The following is a 22,059-nucleotide window of genomic DNA, read 5'->3' as shown; positions in this document are numbered from 1 at the left end:
AAAACAAACAACCCAATCCAAAAATGGGCAGAAGACCTAAATAGACATTTCTCCAAAGAAGATATACAGAGTGCCAACAAACACATGAAAGAATGCTCAACATCACTAATCATGAGAGAAATGCAAATCAAAACTACAATGAGATATCATCTCACACCAGTCAGAATGGCCATCATCAAAAAATCTAGAAACAATAAATGCTGGAGAGGGTGTGGAGAAAAGGGAACCCTCTTACACTGTTGGTGGGAATGTAAATTGATACAGCCACTGTGGAGAACAGTATGGAGGTTCCTTAAAAAGCTACAAATAGAACTACCATATGACCCAGCAATCCCACTACTGGGCATATACCCTGAGAAAACCATAATTCAAAAAGAGTCATGTACCAAAATGTTCATTGCAGCTCTATTTACAATAGCCCAGAGATGGAAACAACCTAAGTGTCCATCATCGGATGAATGGATAAAGAAGATGTGGCACATATATACAATGGAATATTACTCAGCCATAAAAAGAGACGAAATTGAGCTATTTGTAATGAGGTGGATAGACCTAGAGTCTGTCATACAGAGTGAAGTAAGTCAGAAAGAGAGAGACAAATACCGTATGCTAACACATATATATGGAATTTAAAAAAAAAAATGTCATGAAAAACCTAGGGGTGAAACAGGAATAAAGACACAGACTTACTAGAGAATGGACTTGAGGCTATGGGGAGGGGGAAGGGTAAACGGTGACAAAGCGATAAAGAGACATGGACATATATACACTACCAAACATAAGGTAGATAGCTAGTGGGAAGCAGCCGCATAGCACAGGGAGATCAGCTCGGTGCTTTGTGACCGCCTGGAGGGGTGGGATAGGGAGGGTGGGAGGGAGGGAGACGCAAGCGGGAAGAGATATGGGAATATATGTATATATATAACTGATTCATTTTGTTGTGAAGCTGAAACTAACATACCATTGTAAAGCAATTATACTCCAATAAAGATGTTAAAAAAAAAAAAAAAAGAAATTTCAGTACTATTACAGTCAACAAATACAATACACCAAGAAGTAGAAACCTAATCCACAGAAGACAAATCAGTCTGATAAAGACTTCAAATATGTGTAAAATTTTCACAAAGTGACAAATGGGATCTATGGAAATGGGGAGATCTGAAAAAGAATCAAGAAAATAAAATTACTGAATAAACTCACAACACAAGCTAAATAATAAGTGATAACTGTAAAAAAATTATCAAGGTAGAAGATAGATATGAAGAAATCACATAGAATTCAACAGAGATAAGGAGAGATAGAAACCACAAAAGATAAAAAGCAAGCTAAAGAACTGAATGAGGCTTTCTGGCTGTGACAACTCCCCACAAGAACAAGCCTCTCACAAAGGATCTCCTTCATCCTCTCCAGAAAAGAAGAAGAAACATAAGAAGAAGCACCTGGTGCAGAGCCCCAATTCCTATTTCATGGATGTGAAATGTTCAAGATGTTATAAAATCACCACTGTCTTTAGCAATGCACAAACACTTTTTGTGTTGGCTGCTCTACTATATTCTGCCAGCCTACAGGAGGAAAAAGCAAGGCTTACAGAAGGATGCTCCTTCAGACAGAAGCAGCATTAAAATCACCCTGAATCAAGATGAATGGGAAACCATCCCAATAAATACATTTTGGATACTGAAAAAAAAAGGGAGGGGGACTGAATGAGAAACTCCAGCATGTGTAAAATAGAAGTTCTAAAAGTTCATGAAGGAACTGAAGTAGAGATGCTAAAGAGATAATAGTTGGAAATTTCAGAACTAAAGAAATGAACACTCAGATTGCAATCCAAGTCCTGAGCAGGGCAAATAAAAATAAATGTGCGCACATAAACATAGCAAAAATGAAGAACTTTGTTTTGTTTTTTTTTTTTGGCCATCCATGTGGCTTGCAGGACCTCAGTTCCCTGACCAGGGATTGAACTCAGGCCATGGCAGTGAAAAGCCTAGAATCCTAACCCCTAGGCTACCAGGGAACTCCCAAAAAAAACTCTTAATAACTACTAGTAATAGAAGAAAATCAGACTTACAGCTAACCTCATCAGTAAAAAAAAAAAAAGTCAAAAGATAACAGGAATGTTTATCTTCAAAGCTGTTAGAGAAAATAACAGTCAACCAGCAATCTGTATCCTGATTAAGCTATTATTCAAGAATATAAGCAAATCAAATTATCAGACATATAACAGTACTTATTCATTGCTGTAAGAATGAAGCATTAGACTGAACCATATAAAACTGCCAGTATTTGACCACTTGTGACCTGCAAATATGGTAATTTTATACAGTTCAACCTGATATTTAAGAACATGGAAAAATACTTAGAAGATGCAAAAATTAATTAGCAAAGGCATCAATAAAACATATTGATATCTAAATGCATAGCCTAAAAGTAAATATATAAAAGAGATTAAAAATTAAATTAAAATAGAAAAATATAATAATCTGTTCTATTATAATTAAACTTCAGCTTTAAAAATCATTCTAATTACAATATGAAGGGAAAATTGAGATATGATTAAAATTATGTCAATTAAAATAAGGTAAAAACCTTGCCTTAACAAAATAAGCAAAGGCCTTGAAATTCAATCACACAAACTGGAGAGTCAAATTTCAGAAATTCCAGGCATCTCTATTAGTTGGCACCTTTTTTTCCAGTCTGATTCACATAAATTGGCTCAGGAGACACTGGGGACACAGGAACTCTCTGCCACCCCACAATCCTTGTCAGATGTTTTCCAGCCCAACTTTGCTCTACCTTGTACTTCTGCCCTTATCCCAGTAAGAATTTTAACCTGCCCGTTTGAAAACAAAGGCTGTGTTGGGGACAAGAAATAATCAAATTATATCTATATTTGCATTAGTACAAGGTTTCACTGTAAGATCAGGTAGTATTTACTGGGAAATGTATATTTATTAGTTCATTCAGTCCTCCTAACAGCTTTGTAAAGTAGGTTCAATTACTATCCTCACTTCAAAGGTGAAAAAATTGAGGTTCAGAGAGATTAGATAATGTTCTCAAGCTATATGACAATGTAAATGGAGGGGAGAGGAGACCAAGGTCTGAAACCTAAATGTCTGAACCTACAGCCAATGCTCTTAAAACCTATGCTAAACTCGCCCTCTAATTAAAAGACTGGTCTATTAGTAACAAAACAAGAGACCAAACTAAGGCAATCATAAGAGAAACGTAATGATAAGTTAGAGGCAGAACTGATTTACTTAATGAATGAATATGTGAAGATGGAGAGGTAACAGTTACAGCAAGGGAAGAAATTTGAAATTCTAGATGATTTGCAAGTTTCTGGCATGGGTAATTCATGGATAATTACACAATTACTCAAAATGAGGGAAAAGTAATTTTAGCCAGAACGTAATGAATAAGTTTCGGACAGACTGTTTAGCATAGTTCTAGAACTGAAGAGTGTGAACCACCAGCATATAAGTATTTCAAATCTGAAGTGCAGTTATGATTAGTGAAGGGAGAACAGGATCAAGGACAATACCCCTTTGTACACCAATATTTATGGGTTAAGCAAAAGAAAAGGAGGTCTCAGATTTAGGAGACAAATTCCAAACATTTTCAACTGCAAATCACAATAAGTACATTTTACATGAAACACATACATGTAGCTGAAATAAAAGAGAATCAAACAAGGGTCAACTACTTTTTCCATTAACCACTCATGATCCTGTCGTGCCTGTAGCAATTTACTTTTAGAATCACAAAATATTCTTAAATATCAGCTGACTCTTGGCATAACCTAACAATCTTTTTATTCAGCCCTAGTTTTCTTTCCCATACCGTGGAGTAGTTAGTTCAAATCTTCAATCATCAATTCCCCTCCTTTCCCTTCGAAAGTAATTATGAATGAAAAAATACAGACATGTTTTTCAGGTGGAGAAGGGAGTGGAAGGGAATTTACACTTATGGCCTCTAATTATCTAAGTGGGAGGCCAAATCAAGTGATGAGGGTGAGTCTTGTGAGTTGACTGTTGAAAGTCTGAATTGAATAATTCAGGGAACAGGAAAAAGAGGCTGGAGCGAATAAGATTAGTGGGTAGTGTCAATAGCCCCAAGTTTGAAAGGTATAACCATTCCCAATGCTAATTCCTCCCTTCACCTTGCACCTATCTCCCGTTCATCTCTATTCCTTTCCTGTGTGCACACAATAGTAGGCACCTAGGAAGAAGTACATATTTGCTAAGGAGGAAGGCAAAAAATAACTAGATTCTGAAGCAACAAGTCACTGATCTTTTCTACAGAAATTTTGTTGTAACAGTGGAGGTAGCAGCACAAAGATTTGTATATGAATACGGGGGAGCTAGAAATATGGAATGTTAAATATGTTGCCCATTCTTACAAAACAAGGTGTCAATAAAGAGAGGGAAAAGAATGGAGAGGCAAAATAAAGTAGTATACTGCTTTATACAGGAAAAAATTGGAGATATAATACAGAAAATAAATTAATTTATAATCAAATTGGCTTAACCCTACAAACTAATACCATACAGAATGTGTATTTAAATTATTAGTAGTACGTATCCAGTAAGTCTGCACAAGTCAGTTTTACCACTGTGGTGATCAGTTTGTAATGTATAAAAATATCGAATCACTGTCGTACACCTGAAATTAATGTAATACTGTAAATCAATTATGCAAAAAACTGAACACCTGTCATGTACAAAAGAATATTTATAACACATATGCAGGCTGAGCACAATAAAACAAAAACTCGAAAAGCCAAAAAAAAAATTGTTTTTACCACTAAATATAGAACTGGCTTAAGCTGAAATCATAGTTATATATGGCCACTTACGTGCACAAATGATCATATAAGACCTAACACTGATTATCAAACAAACAAAATATATTTAGGAAATACAGTAACTTAAGCATGGATGTTATCATAAAGCTTCTTGGTATTCTTTAAGCTTCCTTTTTTTCTTTTTTTGCGGTACACGGGCCTCTCACTGTTGTGGCCTCTCCCGTTACGGAGCACAGGCTCCAGACGTGCAGGCTCAGCAGCCATGGCTCACGGGCCCAGCTGCTCCGTGACATGTGGGATCTTCCCGGACCGGGGCACGAACCCGTGTCCCCTGCATCAGCAGGCGGACTCTCAACCACTGAGCCACCAGGGAAGCCCAAGCTTCCTAATTCTTAAAGATAGATCTTTAAATTAAAATTCAAAAACCTAACATACTCAGAAAATTATGAGTAAATTCATTACCAAATATAGCAATCTAATTCCGGTACTCAGCACTGTTTGAAATAAGGTTGCCGAAGTTTTTTCAATATTAACAGAAACTTGTGTAAAAAATAACATACTTTTAAATTGGTAATGTGGGCAAGTTACAGCCTGCTAGCTACGAAAAAGCACAGTTTAAAAAATAATAAACAGTTCAGCCAATAACTTACTAAGAATGATTTTTGGGTTTCCCTGGTGGCGCAGTGGTTGGGAGTCCGCCTGCCGATGCAGGGGACACAGGTTCGTGCCCCGGTCCAGGAAGATCCCACATGCTGCGGAGCAGCTGGGCCCGTGAGCCATGGCCGCCCGGAGCCTGTGCTCCGCAACGGGAGAGGCCACAACAGTGAGAGGCCCACGTACCACAAAAAAAAAAAAAAAGAAGAATGATTTTTATACTTCTAAAGGAAAAGAAGAAAGAAAGAGAAAGCTATAGAGATAGTATTTGTACTGCAAAGCATAAAATATAAACCACCTGGTCCTTTACAGAAAAAAAAGTACTGAACATCTAGTTTGAATGAATGATTTTTTACTAACTTCTAGACAGTTCTTGAATTCAAGTATTCAAATCCCAAACTACAGGAATTCTGAGTCTTGTTTGTGGATACAGCTCACAGGAGAGAGGGCTTCAATCTGTGTATACATACATGTGCTTACTTGCATGCACCTAGGTTTTCTTTACTCTCTTTTCATGGGGGAAGGAGGCATGGAACTGAAAAGTCCTAGTGGAACCTGGAGCCTTCACTATGAAGAGCCAGGATTCCATGGCTGCCTGGTTCACCGCATCTACTTATTCATTGCCTCCTTTAGGAGGCCATCTGAATTTTGCACGGATAGGCTCAATCAGTCAGTCAGTCCCTGGATCCTCAGTGAGGACTGTTCCAACCCCAGCTGTACAAGCTGAGCAGGGAAACAGTAAGGCTCTGCTACTCTTGGAATACGGTAATTAATTTGAAAATATATTCATTAAAGGGCAGCTGAAACAAAGTTTATCATGTCTTTCATGGTCTACTAGTTCACCACTAACCAATAAAACCATTCCCCACAAAATTGACCCTGTAAAGGGAGCCATACTCATGAACAGGCAAAGAATAAGTATATTCCATTTGAGGAGGTTCAGTAACTTGAGGGAGACCAAGGTGAACAATCAGAACCAGCTGACTGGCTCCTACTGAGGCAGAACTAGTAGAAGAAACAAAAGAGAACTTGACTAGAAAAAAAAAAGCTTACTCAAGAGAAATGCAATTAGAATATACATTGCAAGCACAAAAAAAAAGAGCTCTGCTAAAATTAAATAAACGTGATTTTCATTTATAAAAACAGAAGACCTGAAAGAAAAAAACAAAAGGTAACTTCTAAGAAGCAAATTAATCAAATTAAGAAACATACCTAAAACAAAAGAAAGGTTTAAAGAGAAAAGGATAAACAAATAAATATCAGCAAATGGGGGTGGGTGGAAGAAGGTAGAACCAAAAAAAAGAGGAAAAACAGTATAAGTCTAATTTGACCTCAAAAAGCATTAAATAGAACAAGGAGGAATTTTATTTAACAGTGAAGTATACAATCCATAAACTGTCATAAACTTTTATGCAACAAACAAGATGGCAGCCACAAACAAAAAGTAAAAATATCTGAATATACACAAACCTAATGGTAAAACATAAAATTTAGTGGCTCTCGAACTCATATTTCCTTATCCAAATTCTGAAATCCAGAAAATTTTGATGAAAGTTTAGTTTCAAAACACATTTAGGGAAAAAGACCTGACCTGACTGGCATGAAACTATATCTTTATGTCCCTACTAAGTGTAAATACTGCTGCAAAATATTAAGGTATTTCATTACAAAGATACTACCACAGACCTTGCTGAAAGGTTAAGTACCATCTTTCCTCTCTAAAATATGAAAATTTATGCATCCCAAAAGGTACTTGACACAAAGCTGAATCCATGAATGGAATCTTTTAACATAAAAATAATAAAGTATTTTTGTTTTCCTATGTCCATAAAACTTTAATCATGTGACCTGGCCATGATAAAAAAAAAGTAAAAGGTTTTACTGACTATATATATGGACATAATCCAATAACTCTAAAAATAAATAAATAAATAAAAATATGACCTCCCCACCCCACAAAAGAACTGAAATGATTCCTAAATAAGAAATGATATTCTGGTTCAAACAGGAAATTTTTAAGTGAAAAAAATTTTAAACTACCAAAATGGAAAATATTTTATAACTTTATTTTATAACAAATTATCACTCAGCAAAATACAAAGGGAGGAAAATTATTTGGCCTTTGTGCCTTTTCTTGTAACAATTAATGAACATGAACTTATTTTTTAAAGATACACATAGTTACAGTTAAACTACTGAAGTCAAAGAAATTTTTGAAAGAAGTAAGAAAAAAGTGACTCCTGATGTACAACGGAACGACAATAAGATTAACAGTAGATTTCGCAGAAACAACAGAGGCCAGAAAGCAATGGGATGACATATTTCAAAGTGGTAAAAGAAAAAATTACCAACCAAGAATTCTATATTCATCAAAACTAACCTACAAAAATGAAAATGAAATAAAGAAATCCTCATATAATCATGGGTTGAGAGAATTCATTTCAAGTTGACCTGCCTTAAAAGAAGATCCTCAGGTTGAAAGAAAGTATCCTCAGACAGTAACTCAAATGCCTATAGAAATAAACAGCACAGGTAAGGTTAACTATGCTGGTAAATGTATTAAAGAATATAAATTTATTTGTTCTCTTCCCTTAACTGATTTTTTTAAAGTTGCATAAAACAATAATAGCACAAAAGAGGAGAGAGGAAATGGAGTCACACTGGCTAGCACCAGGACATAACACCAAACCATAACCCAAACCCCCAAAGAAATTAGAGTACCAAAAATGTTAATATATACAGGTTAATAGGAAAGACCATGTATTTTTTTCTTTCTTCTCTTCTTTAAAAACCATAAAAGTGTATAAACTATGACTATAACAGTACTGCTGGGTTTATAGCATATAAATGGAACATATGTAACAACAGTAGCACAAAGGAAGGAAAAGGTAAAGCAGTCATACTGGAGAAAGTTTCTATATTTTACTGAAATCAAGTTAGTAGTAATCTAAAGTAGACAGTGATAAACTAAGAGACATACTGGAATCTCTAGAGCAATCACTAACAAAGGAATTAAAATGGAACACTATGAAGTATCTATATAATATAAAAGAAAGGAAATAAGGGAGAACCAAGGAACAAAAAAATACATTACATAGAAAATAGCAAAACAACTAACACAGATTTGATATAAATAATGATAGTAAATGAGAATGAATTAAGCACTCCAATCAAAAGGTAAGACTGTCACACTAGATACCAAAAAGAAAAAAAGATTAAATATATGCTGCTTACAAGAGACACACTTTAGAGATCAAAGACATAAATAGGATGAAAGAAAAAAAGATGCAAAAAACATGTCATGGAAACTGTTACTATGCAAGAGCTGGAGTAGCTATACTAATATCAGATAAAATATTTTTCAAGAAAAAAGTTACTAGACACAAATTGAACATTTTATAATTATAAAAATGTCAATTTAAGGAAGATATAATTATAACCATATGTGCACCTAACAAGACTGCTTCAAATATGTAAGAAAAACCTAGTAGAACTGAAGGGAGATGGACAAAACAAAGCATGAAGGTGAACAAATGAGCGGGGGAAAAAAACACATAGGCCCACTACCTGTGAAACATTATCAAGTGGTTTAATATATGTGTAACTGGAATTCCAGAGAGGATATAAAAAAAGATCAGAAAATATTTTTTAAGAGAAAATGGCCAAATTTTCTCCAACTTTAACAAAAAGAACCCAAAATTTAATAATCTCTGAGGATTATACCTCTAAATAAAACCATACCAGGAATTCCCCAGCAGTCCAGTGGTTAAGACTCGGCGCTTCCAATGCAGGGGGTGTGGGTTCGAACCCTGTTCAGGGAACTTAGATCCCACATGCAGCATGGTGTGGCCAAAAAAACAAAACAAAACAAACAAAGAACAATCCCCACCAAAGCACATTATAAAATCAATTGCTAAAAACTAATAATAAAGAGTAAACCCTAACAGCAGAGTAGGGGAAAAGACACATTACATACAAAGGAACAAAGATAACGATGACAGCACACCTTTCATTAGAAACTACAGAAGCCAGAAGTTGTTAATGGAATGCCATCTTTAAAGCATTGAAAGCAAAGAAAACAGACACATGAATAAACAAACCACTGAAATTACAAACTACAGGGGGGAAAACAAACAGCAGAGATTACAGACACAGAATTAGTGTATAAATATAAAATGAATGTTTAATGTAATAAAAACAGAATACCATTAATTATGACCAAGGGAAAACGATACAAAAATAGATTGAAAAAAAAAACCCAGAAATTAAGAAACAAAAACAACTAAGTAATAAATTTAAAAGCATTAAAATGAATGGAGACCATGACAAAGATAAAAGTATAATGAAACTTTTCAGTACACTTTTGAATGGGATTTAAAAAAAAAAAAACAAGAGAGTAAATAACACAATACATTCTGGAATAAAAACATACGTTTTTAATATTAGTGTAGAATACTGACAAAATTTAATCTTGTATTTAGTTACCAAAAACAAACAAGAAAATAACTTCCAATTCAGACTGTACTGATTTGTACAGTCCACATCTTGATTATGACCCAATAAAAATGTTTACAAAATAAAAATAAATGAAATGGTCACATACACAAAACCCCCCCCAAAAATGGATTCCAGTTGGAAATACAAACTAAAATTACAAGCTCTCCAGAAAACAGTGTAGCAGAAACAGCTAATACTCAAAGACATTAAATCTATCCTATCTTTCAACCTAAATGTCTATCAACAGATGAATGGATAAAGAAGATGTAGTATATATATACAATGGAATATTATTCAGCCATAAATAATGAAATAATGCCTTTTGCAGCAACAGAGATGGACCTAGAGATTATATTAAGTGAAGTGAGACAAAGACAAATATCATATGATATCACTTATATGTGGAATCTAAAACAATGATACAAACTTATTTACAAAATAGAAATAAGACTCACAGACATAGAAAACAAACTTATGGTTACCAAAGGGGATGGGGGGGTAAATTAGGAGTTTGGGATTAACATATTAACATTACTATATATAAAACAGATAAATAATGGGAATTCCCTGGTGGCCTAGTGGTTAGAATTCTGGGCTTTCACTGCCATGGCCCAGGTTCAATCCCTGATCAGGGAACTGAGATCCTGCAAGCCACACACCATTTTTTAAATTTCCAAATCAAGATCGTTTTACAGAAGAGTAATGTTTAAATAACAGACCAGCATTCCATTATTATTTAAGCTAATCTAGAAAAAGTGAAAAAAGGAAAAATCCCAATTCATTTTATAAAGTCCAACATTACTTTAACATTAAAAGTTGGCAAAAACAATGCAAAAGAAAATGGCAGACTATTCTAACATATTGATTAAAATATTGAATAAAATATAAGTTGATCATAATATTCTTCTGACAGATTACCAGACAGATTACTAAACTTCATATAGGAATTCAAGGATTATTTGACAGCAAAGATATTAACAAAATAATATTAAAACAACTAAAGGAGAAAAACATACGGTTATATAAGTAGATGCTAAAGTGGCATATGATAAAATTCAGATAATAAAAACTCTAAGGAATAGAAGCAAACAATTTACATATGAAAAGAATCATTTCCCCCAAACCATCAAATAGCATTAAAAAATAGCAAAACATTAAAAAACTTTTCAAGTCAGAAACTAACAAGCACGACTCATCAAAAAGGCAATACAACAAAATAATGCCCCAAACTCTGGAACCAGACTAATTAGGATTAAATTCCAAGCCCATCCGCTTCTGCACTGTGTGACTTTGGGTAACCTTGTTAACCTTGGAGTCTAGGTTTCCCATTTGTAAAATAATGATCATAATAGTACTTATCTCAAGGGGTGTTGGAAGAGCACATGGATTAATAAATGTAAACTCCAACACACAGTACTCAGAAAATGGTAGCTATTATTATTAGTTACAATTTGTCTCAAAGATTTTACAGCATCACTGTGTAACAGAACTTTCTATAATAATGGAAATGTGCTATATCTGCACTGTCCAGTGCAGCAGCCAATATAACAAGTGGCCACTGAGCACTTCAAAAGGTGCTCAGCGTAACTAACAAAATAGTTTTAATTTAATTTTAGTTAGCTAAAATTTAAATAACCACAAGTAACTAATGGCAACGGTACTGGACAATTCATGCCTAGAAAATATACCTGAGATATGACTTATTTTTTTTTAAAGAATAAAACTTTTTCAATTTTTGAGAAAATAAAATTTAAAAAAAAATTGACAGCTAGCCAACTTCCACTAATGGAAGAATGAAAAGTGAATCCTCAGGACTTCCCTGGTGGCACAGTGGTTAAGAATCCACCTGCCAATGCAAGGGACACGGGTTCAATCCCTGGTCCAGGATCTCACATGCTGTGGAGCAACTAAGTCTGTGCGCCGTAATTACTGAGCCTGCGCTCTAGAGCCCGTGTGCCACAACTACTGAAACCCGCACGCCTAGAGCCTGTGCTCTGCAACAAGAGAAGCCACCACAATGAAAAGCGCACACACCACAACGAAGAGTACTCCTCTTGCCGTAACTAGAGAAAGCCCGTGCACAGTGACAAAGACCCAACGCAGCCAAAAAAAAAAAAAAAAAAAAAAAGAGCGAGCTTCCCTAGTGGCGCAGTGGTTGAGAGTCCGCCTGCTAATGCAGGGGACGTGGGTTCGTGCCCCAGTCCGGGAAGATCCCACATGCCGCGGAGCGGCTGGGGCCGTGAGCCATGGCCACTGAACCTGCACGACCGGAGCCTGTGCTCCGCAAAGGGAGAGGCCACAACAGTGAGAGACCCGCGTACCGCAAAAAAAAAAAAAGCGAATCCTCGCCTAAAAACTTGACAAAACTGTCACACATGTCACACACAAACAAAGAACCAACCTATTTCAAAGCATGGGGAAACAACGATTATGAGACAAAATGCAGTGCTTATTCTACAAAAAACTGCTAGAGTTTCTGGTAAAAACAGTGTAAGGCACTGGCTTTCTTGCCTGAGGATGATCCTAAAAACAGCAGCTTTGTTCCCATACCATATACAAAAATAAACTCAAAATGCATTAAAGACCTAAGTGTAAGACCAGACACAATAAAACTAAAACAAAACACAGAACACTCTTTAACATAAATGGTAGCAATATTTTTTGGATCTGTCTCCTAAGGCAAAGGAAACAAAACCAAAAATAAACAAATGGGACCTAATTAAACTTAAAAGCTTTTGCCCAACAAAGGAAACCACCAACAAAACAAAAAGACAACCTACTGAATGGGAGAAAATATTTGCAAATGATATGACCGATAAGGGGTTAATATCCAAAATATATACACAGCTCATGTAACTCAATATCAAAGGAAAAAAACTCAATTTAAAAAATTGGCAGAAGACCTGAATAGACATTTTTCCAAACAAGATATACAGATGGCTGACAGGCACATGAAAAGATGCTCAACATCACTAATCATGAGAGAAATGCATATCAAAACCACGATGAGGTATCACCTCACATCTGTCAGAATGGCTATTATCAAAAGGACCACAACAAATGTTGGTGAGAATGTGGAGAAAAGGGAACCCTCCTACACTGTTAGTGGGAATGTAAATTGCTGCAGCCACTTTGGAAAACAGTATGGAAGTTCCTCAAAAAACTAAAAATAGAACTACTATATGATCCAGCAATTCTACTCCTGGGAATATATCTGAAGAAAATGAAAACACTAATTTGAAAAGATACATGCACTCCAATGTTCATGGCAGCATTATTTACAATGGCCAGGATATGGAAGCAACCTAAGTGTCCATCAATGGATAAACAGATAAAGAAGAACTGGAATATATATGTGTATATACACACACACACACACACACACACACACACACACATATACACAATGGAATACTATTCAGCCATTAAAAGAAAAAAGAATGAAATCCTGCCATTTACAACAACATGGATGGACCTGGAATGTATTGTGCTTAGTGAAATAAGTCAAACAGAGAAAGACAAATACTGTATGTTATCACTTAACATGCTGAATCTAAAAAATAAAACAATGAATGCATATAACAAAACAGAAACAGACTCACAGTATGGAAAACATATCAGTAGGGAGAGTGAAGAAGGCAGGGCAAGATAAAGGTAGGTGATTAGGAGGCACAAACTACTATGTATATAATAAATAAGCTACAAGAAGATATTGTACAGCACAGAGAAAACAGCCAATATTTTATAACAACATTTTTGGTTTTTTCTTCTTTGTTTTTCTTTATATAATAACTTTGAATGGAGTGCAATCTATAAAAATATTTATTGACTCTGTTGTACACCTGAAACTAATGTAACACTGTAAATCAACTATACTTCAATTTAAAAAAACAAAGCAAAATAGCAGCTTTGCTGCCACATGAAGCAGGATCAATTAGGTTAGGAGGGCAAATGTGAGCAGAACATTTGCCAGCTAAAAGTGGGTATCCAAGTTAGGAAAGAATAGCTTCCCTATACTGTGGCAGCAGCCCATTCAGAAAATTAATATAAGACACTTAAAATGAGAGAGTCACAGAAGAACTAAGACAAACTCTCCACACATAGCTGGCTAACTAAAAGGGACACCCAAGAAAGCCCAGCAAAAATGAAAGGCCAAGTGAGACTAAAAACTGGCTGCAACTTTTAGTGTCTTTCCTAAACTAAACAGAGATGGATCATCAGTGGTGTGAGGCTGATAGGCTCAAGGTATCTGACCACAACTTCCACCCAAAGCACTGGCTGAACACCAAGCTATGCAGATACAGAAGGGAACCGTAGCAAGCCAGGCTAAACAATTAAAGTAAAACTACTGAAAAGAGACATCAGTGGCTGTAAGCTGTACAGACTCCATACTTTAAGCAAGTTACTAAAAAATACCAACAACCCACAGAAAAATAAGCAGAATTCATAGTTGCTACAATATAATATAATCTAATTGACAAAACATACAAAGAAACAGAAAAGTGTGACTGAACCTGATGGTGGGGGGATTGGGGTGGGGAATCAGTCAACTAATCAACTGAGTCCAGACATTGGAGTTAGAAGACAAAGATTTCAAAGCAGCTAAGCATAAAGGTACTAAGTAAAATACAATGGCAGTACTCAACATACAGGAAGTCTCAAGAGAGAACTAGGAACTATAACAACAATCCATAAGATGAAAAGTACAACATCCAAAATAAAAATTTCATCATACAGCTATGCTCAATAGTAGACCTGAGCGACTTCCCTGGTGGTCTGATGGCTAAGATTCTGCACTCCCAATGCAGGGAGCCCGGGTTCGATCCCTGGTCAAGGAACTAGGTACCACATGCATGCCTCAACTAAGGGTTTGCATGCCGCAACTAAAGATCCTGCACGTGGCAACAAAGATCCCATGTGCCACAACTAAGACCCAGCACAGCGAAATAAATAAATATATTTTTTAAAAACTGTTAGAAAAATTACAGACTTGAGTGAGCCTGTAGATAGATGAAAGTATCCAATCCTTAAAAGAGAGAAAAGACCAAAAAAAAAGGAAACAGCTTCATCAGAGACCAGGGAGACAAGATCAAGAATCCCAACATAAATGTAGTGGAAGTCCCAGGAGATGAAAGTAAGGAGTAGGAAAAACGCTTGAGGAAATAATGGGCCAAAAACATCCCAAACTTGATGAAATACATTAATCTGCAGAGTCAAAAGGTGGAAGAATTCTCAAACATAATAAAACAGAGAATCAAACCTTGATTTATCATACTCAAACTGCTGAAAGGCAAAGATTTTCAAAGAAAATCTTGAAAGCAGCAAGAGAAAAACAATTCATCACACACAGAGAAACAATACTGACATCTGACTTTTCATCAGAAACAATGCAGACCAGAAAACAATGAAATGACATATTTAAAGTAACTGAAAGACTGTAAAACCAAGAATTCTATATAAATCAAAAATATTCTTCAATATGAAAGCAAAATAAAGAAATCCTCAGATAAACAAAAATTAATAGAATGTCGCTAGCATATGTGTACAACAAAAAATACTAAATGAAGCCCATTCAGGCTGAAAAGAACTGAAATCAGACTATAACCTGAATCGACAGGATGGAAATGAGGAGCATTAGAAATGGTAAACATGGAAAACACAAAAGACTATTTTTTCCTCTTAATTTCTGTAAAAAAAAAAAAAAACCGTAAGATTGTTTAAAGCAATAATCAGAACAATGTACTGATAGTTTTTAAACATACAAACGAAATAATATGACAATAGTTACAAAGAAGAGGAATGGATCTATAGCAAAGTTGCTACGTTTTAACAAAATTAATACAGTATTACCTTGAAGTGGCATGTAATAAATTAGACATATAATTGCTAGAGCTAAAACAAAAACAAAGTAGAAACAAAATGAGAGAAAAACTTATAGAACATTGAAAATACTGGTGAACACAAAAGATTTAGTAAAAGGAACCAAAAACTGACATGACAAAGATGGAAAACAAACAACCTAAATCCAACCATATCATTACTTACATTAAATATAAATGGACTAAGCACTCCAATAAAAAGGCAGAGATTAGACTGGGTAAAACACAACTATGTGGCATCTTAAACATTCAAACCCAGAGACACAACAGGATGAAAGGGAAAAAAAGGAAAAAGATATACCATGAAGATAATAACCGTAAGAGAGGTGGAGTGGTTATATTAGCATCAGGAAAAAGACTCTCAGATAAAACGTATTACTCAACTCAAAGATAAACATTTTATATGCTAAAGGACCAATACATCAGAAATATCTAACAATTATACATGTATACGCACCTAAAAAATACATGAAGCAAAACTAATAGAATGCGGGAATTCCCTGGTAGTCCAGTGGTTAGGGCTCTGAGCTTCCAGTGCAGGAAGCACAGGTTTGGTCTCCGGTTGGGGAACTAATATCCCACATGCCGCACAGCTGCAGCTAAAAAAAACCAAACCAAAACAAAACCAAAAAAACCTAACAGAATAAAAGGAGAAATGGACAATTCAACAATGTCAGATGGAGATTGCAATACTCATTTCTCAGAAACTGATAAAAGCAACTATCTTAGTAAAATATAAAAGCCTTGAACAACACTGTAACCAACTTGATGTAACTGATCAACAAACAATCCACACAAAGACAGTACAATACAAATTCTACTAAAGCACAAATCAAACATTCTCAAGGACAGATCATGTATTAGTCCAAAGATGGGCACTAATACTAAGGCCCATGGGCCAAATCAAGCCCAGTCTGTTTCTGTATGGCCCACAAGCTAAGCAGTAGTTTACATTTTTCAAAGAGTTCTGAGAGGTTTTTTACCTCCTGACATCAAATACCTGGTATCTTTTCTAACACCACTTCTCCAACTCTCTGACACCAACTGGGTGTCTAACAATTCAATTCAGTTCCAACCCTAACTACCTGCAGGTAGCATTAAACTCCACAAAAGAAGGGCTGTCTCACAAGACTGCCCCTACTACAGATGCCAGTCACAAGTCCTAGGTTGACACCAGTACTTCTGACCAACCAGTGATAAAATTCAAAGGGTTTCCACAATCCCCTCTTCAGGTTCAATTACATACAAAACAACTCAGAACTCAGCAAAGTGCTTAACTTACTATTACTGGTTTATTATAAAGACAACTCAAAAACAGATAGAAAACATTCATAAGGGCTTCCCTGGTGGCGCGGTGGTTGAGAGTCCACCTGCCGATGCAGGGGACACGGGTTCGTGCCCCGGTCTGGGAAGATGCCACATGCCGCGGAGTGGCAGGGCCCGTGAGCCATGGCCGCTGGGCCTGTGCGTACGGAGACTGTGCTCCACAGCGGGAGAGGCTGCACCAGTGAGAGGCCCACATACGACAAAAAAAAAAAAAAAATCTTCCAACAAACAAAAGCCCAGGACCAGATGGCTTCACACGCAAATTCTATCAAACATTTAGAGAAGAGCTAACCCCTATCCTTCTCAAACTCTTGAAAAATATAGCAAAGGGGGCAACACTCCCAAACTCATTTTATAAAGCCACCATCACCCTGATACCAAAACCAAAGATGTCACAAAAAACGAAAACTACAAGCCAATATCTCTGATGAACACAGATGCAAAAATTCTCAACAAAATACTAGAAAACAGAATCCAACAGCACATTAAAAGGATCATACACCATGATCAAGTGGGGTTTATCCCAGGAATGCAAGGATTCTTCAATATATGCATATCAATGTGATACAGCATATTAACAAATGGAAGGATAAAAACATATGATAATCTCAATAGATGCAAAAAAAGTTTTCAACAAAATTCAACACCCATTTATGATAAAAACTCTCCAGAAAGTAGGCATAGAAAGAGCCTACCTCAACATAATAAAGGCCATATATGAGAAACCCACAGCCAACGTCGTTCTCAATGGTGAAAAACTGAAACCATTTCTTCTAAGATCAGGAACAAGACAACGTGGCCCACTCTTGCCACTATTATTCAACATAGTTTTGGAAGTTCTAGCCACATCAATCAGAGGAAAAAAGAAATAAAAGGAATCCAAATCAGAAAAAAAGATGTAAAATTGTCACTGTTTGCAGATGACATGATACTATACATAGAGAATCCTAAAAATGCTACCAGAAATCTACTACAACTAATCAATGAATTTGGTAAAGTTGTAGGATACAAAATGAATGCACAGAAATCTCTTGCATTGCTATACACTAATGATGAAAAATCTGAAACAGAAATTAAGGAAACACTCCCATTTACAACTGCAACAAAAAGAATAAAATACCTAGGAATAAACCTATCTAAGTAGACAAAAAACCTGTATGCAAAAACTATAAGACACTGATGAAAGAAATTTAAGTTGATACAAACAGATGGAGAGATATACTATGTTCTTGGATTGGAAGAATCAACATTGTGAAAATGACTATATTACCCAAAGCAATCTACAGATACAATGCAATCCAATCAAACTACCAATGGCATTTTTCACAGAACTAGAACAAAAATTTGCACAGTTTGTATGGAAACACAAAACACCCCGAATAGCCAAAACAGTCTTGAGAAAGACACACAGAGCTGGAGGAATCAGGCTCCCTGACATCAAACTACACTACAAAGCTACAGTAATCAAAACAGTATGGTACTGGCACAAAAGAGTAATATAAATCAATGGAACAGGATAGAAAGCCCAGAGATAAACCCATGCACATATGGTCACCTTACTTTTGATAAAGGAGGCAGGAGTATACAATGGAGAAAAGATAGTCTCTTCAATAAGTGGTGCTGGGAAAACTGGACAGTTACATGTAAAAGAATGAAATTAGAACACTCCCTAACACCATACACAAAAGCAAACTCAAAGTGGATTAAAGACCTAAATGTAAGGCCAGACAGTATAAAACTCTTAGACGAAAACGTAAGCAGAACACTCTATGACATAAATCACAGCAAGATCCTTTTTGACCCACCTCCTAGAGAAATGGAAACAAAATCAAAATTAAACAAATGGGACCTAATGAAACTTAAAAGCTTTTACACAGCAAAGGAAACCATGAAAAAGATGAAAATGGGAGAAAATACTTGCAAACCTAGCAACTGAGAAAGGATTAATCTGCAAAATCCTCAAGCAGCTCATGCAGCTCAATATCAAAACAACAAACAACCCAATCCAAAAATGGGCAGAAGACCTAAATAGATATTTCTCCAAAGAAGACATACAGATGGCCAACAAACACATGAAAACATGCTCAACCTCACTAATCATCAGAGAAACGTAAATCAAAACTACAATAAGGTATCACCTCACACTGGTCAGAATGGCCATCATCAAAAAATCTACAAACAATGCTGGAGAGGGTGTGGAGAAAAGGGAACCCTCTTGCACTGCTGGTGGGAATGTAAATTGGTACAGCCACTATGAAGAACAGTATGGAGGTTCCTTAAAAAACTAAAAATAGAACTACCATACAACCCAGCAATTCCACTACTGGGCATATACCCTGAGAAAACCATAATTCAAAAAGAATCATGTACCACAATGTTCACTGCAGCACTATTTACAATAAGCAGTACTTGGAAACAACTTAAGTGTCCATCAGCAGATGAATGGATAAAGAAGATGTGGCACATATATAAAATGGAATATTACTCAGCCATAAAAAGAAACGAAATTGAGTTATTTGTAGTGAGGTGAGAGGACCCAGTAGAGTCTGTCATACACAGTGAAGTAAGTCAGAAAGAGAGAAACAAATACCATATTGTAACACATATATACGGAATCTTAAAAAAAAAAAAAAAAGGTTGTGATGAACCTAGGGGCAGGACAAGAATAAAGACACAGATGTATAGCATGGACTTGAGGACGTGGGGAAGGGGAAGGGGAAGGTGGGATGAAGTAAGAGAGTAACACTGACATATATACACTACCAAATGTAAAACAGATAGCTAGTGGGAAGCACCTGCATTGCACAGGGAGATCAGCTCAGTGCTTTGCGATCATCTAGAGGGGTGGGATAAGGAGGGTGGGAGGGAGATGCAAGAGGGAGGGTATATGGGGATATACATATGTATATAGCTGATTCACTTTGTTATAAAGCAGAAACTAACACAACACTGTAAAGCAATTATACTCCAATGAAGATGTTAAAAATAAAAGAGAAGAAAATTCATAATTCATTTTAAGAGGCCATGTTATCAAAGACATAAGATGAACAAGACATCACAGACACTATATCCCCAGAAAATTAGACTGGAGAACAGAGATGTAATAGAAGAGGAGACAAGGATCATTCCCAAGTTTCTTGCTTAGGAATAAGAAGAATAAGAAAGGGCTTACAAGAGGAGATTCAATAATTTTTGAGACAAGTTCAATTTTAAATATGGTAAATCTGAAATGCATCTGGGTCATTCAAGAAAAAGGCAGTTGTGTTAAAACTGTGCTTGAGTGAGACTGCATGATGATAATATAATGTTTTATTCTGAAGTAATGGCCTGACAAGACTTCCTGTACTCTTATTAGCTTCTTAGCTGATATGTATTTTTACATTTCCTGGTAAAAATGATATAGTAAGTATTTAATATGTTAGTAATTTATGGATTTAAATGAGTTACCATTATATAACCATTTATCTTGTTCAAAATTCTAATCATGTCCACGTTCTAGTATTTCAAAATAATTATAAAAGACAAAATGGTGGAAAAATATTATAGCCAAATACCCTTGACCACGACTTTCTGACCTGTAAATTTTCCCATTTGCAAAAATAAATTATATTGGGAATTCCCTGGTGGGCCAGTGGTTAGGACTCCGAGCTCTCTCACTGCTGAGGGCCCAGGGTTTGATCACTGGTGGGGGAACTAAAATCCCACAAGCCACGTGATGCAGCCAAAAAATAAATAAGAATAAAAATAAGTAAATAAATTATATTGATCATCCCTTCAATTGTTAAAAATTAAGCACTTATTCAAGTCTCCTAAACCCAAATATGATACCCTGAGATCAGAAATCATCTAACACTGCCTTGCACAGAACAGCAATTGAAGCTAGAATTCAATGAGTCATGATTCTATAATTTCACACCTATAAAGTGTAAAATGTCAGGACCTAAAGAAATTCTCAGTATATCCACTTCAACAAATAGTGTTGGGAAAACTGGATTGCCACATGCAAAAGTATGAAACTGGACCCCTGTCTTACACCATACACAAAAATCAACTCAAAGTGAATTAAAGATATAAATTTAAAATCAGAAACTATAAAACTCAAAACATAGGGGGTAATAAGTTCCTTGACATCAGTCTTGGCAGTAGTTTTAATGGCTTTCATCAAAAAGACAGATAAGTGTTGGTGAGGATGTGGAGAAAAGCAAACCCCTGTGCACTGATGGTGGGAATGTAAACTGGCACAGCCATTATGAAAAACAGTATGGAGATTTCTCAAAAAATTAGAAACAGAACTACCATATGATCCAGCAATCCCACTTCCGGGTATATATCCAAAAAAAAAAAAAAAGAAAAAGAAAAAAGAAAACAGGATATCAAAGAGAAACCTGCACTCCCATGTTCACGGAAGCATTATTCACAATAGCCAAGATAGGGAAACCTAAATGTCCATCATCAGATAAATGGCTAAAGAAAATGTGGCATGTGTGTATACATACATACATACATGCATACAAACAGTCTCACTCACACATACACACACACACACACACACAAAATGGAACAGTATTCAGCCATGAGAAAGAAGGAAATGCTGCCATTTGTTACAACATGGATAAACGTAAGTGAAATAAGCCAGACAAAGACAAATACTACATGGTATCACTTATATATGGAAGCTAAAAAAAAAAAAAAAATTGTAAGTCAAACTCAAAGAAACAGTAGAAAAGTGGTTGTCAGAGCCCAGGGTGAAGAATACAGGAAGAGAGAGAGGTTCGTAAAAGGATACAAATTCTCTGCTCTAAGATGAATAAGAACTGAAAATCTAATGTACAACATGGTGACTATAGTTGCTAACACTGTATTATATAATTGAAATTTCCTTAGGGAGTAGAACTTAAA

The 22,059-nt window shown here is 35.8% G+C and overlaps 1 protein-coding gene and 1 pseudogene across 4 annotated transcripts in view; one reads left to right on the top strand and one right to left on the bottom strand.

Moving 5' to 3' along the window:
- Window positions 1-22,059, bottom strand: part of TRIM33 (tripartite motif containing 33) — a 147,059-nt gene that overhangs the window by 93,453 nt on the left and 31,547 nt on the right. The window lies entirely within an intron of this gene.
- Window positions 1,467-2,083, top strand: LOC309957229 (small ribosomal subunit protein eS27-like; annotated as a pseudogene). The gene has a single exon. The product of its transcript is annotated as a small ribosomal subunit protein eS27-like (transcript).

This window comes from Leucopleurus acutus, assembly GCF_964270905.1.
Source record: "Leucopleurus acutus genome assembly, chromosome: 2".
Classification (NCBI taxonomy): Eukaryota; Metazoa; Chordata; class Mammalia; order Artiodactyla; family Delphinidae; genus Leucopleurus; species Leucopleurus acutus.
This window is presented reverse-complemented; position numbering and strand designations above follow the sequence as displayed.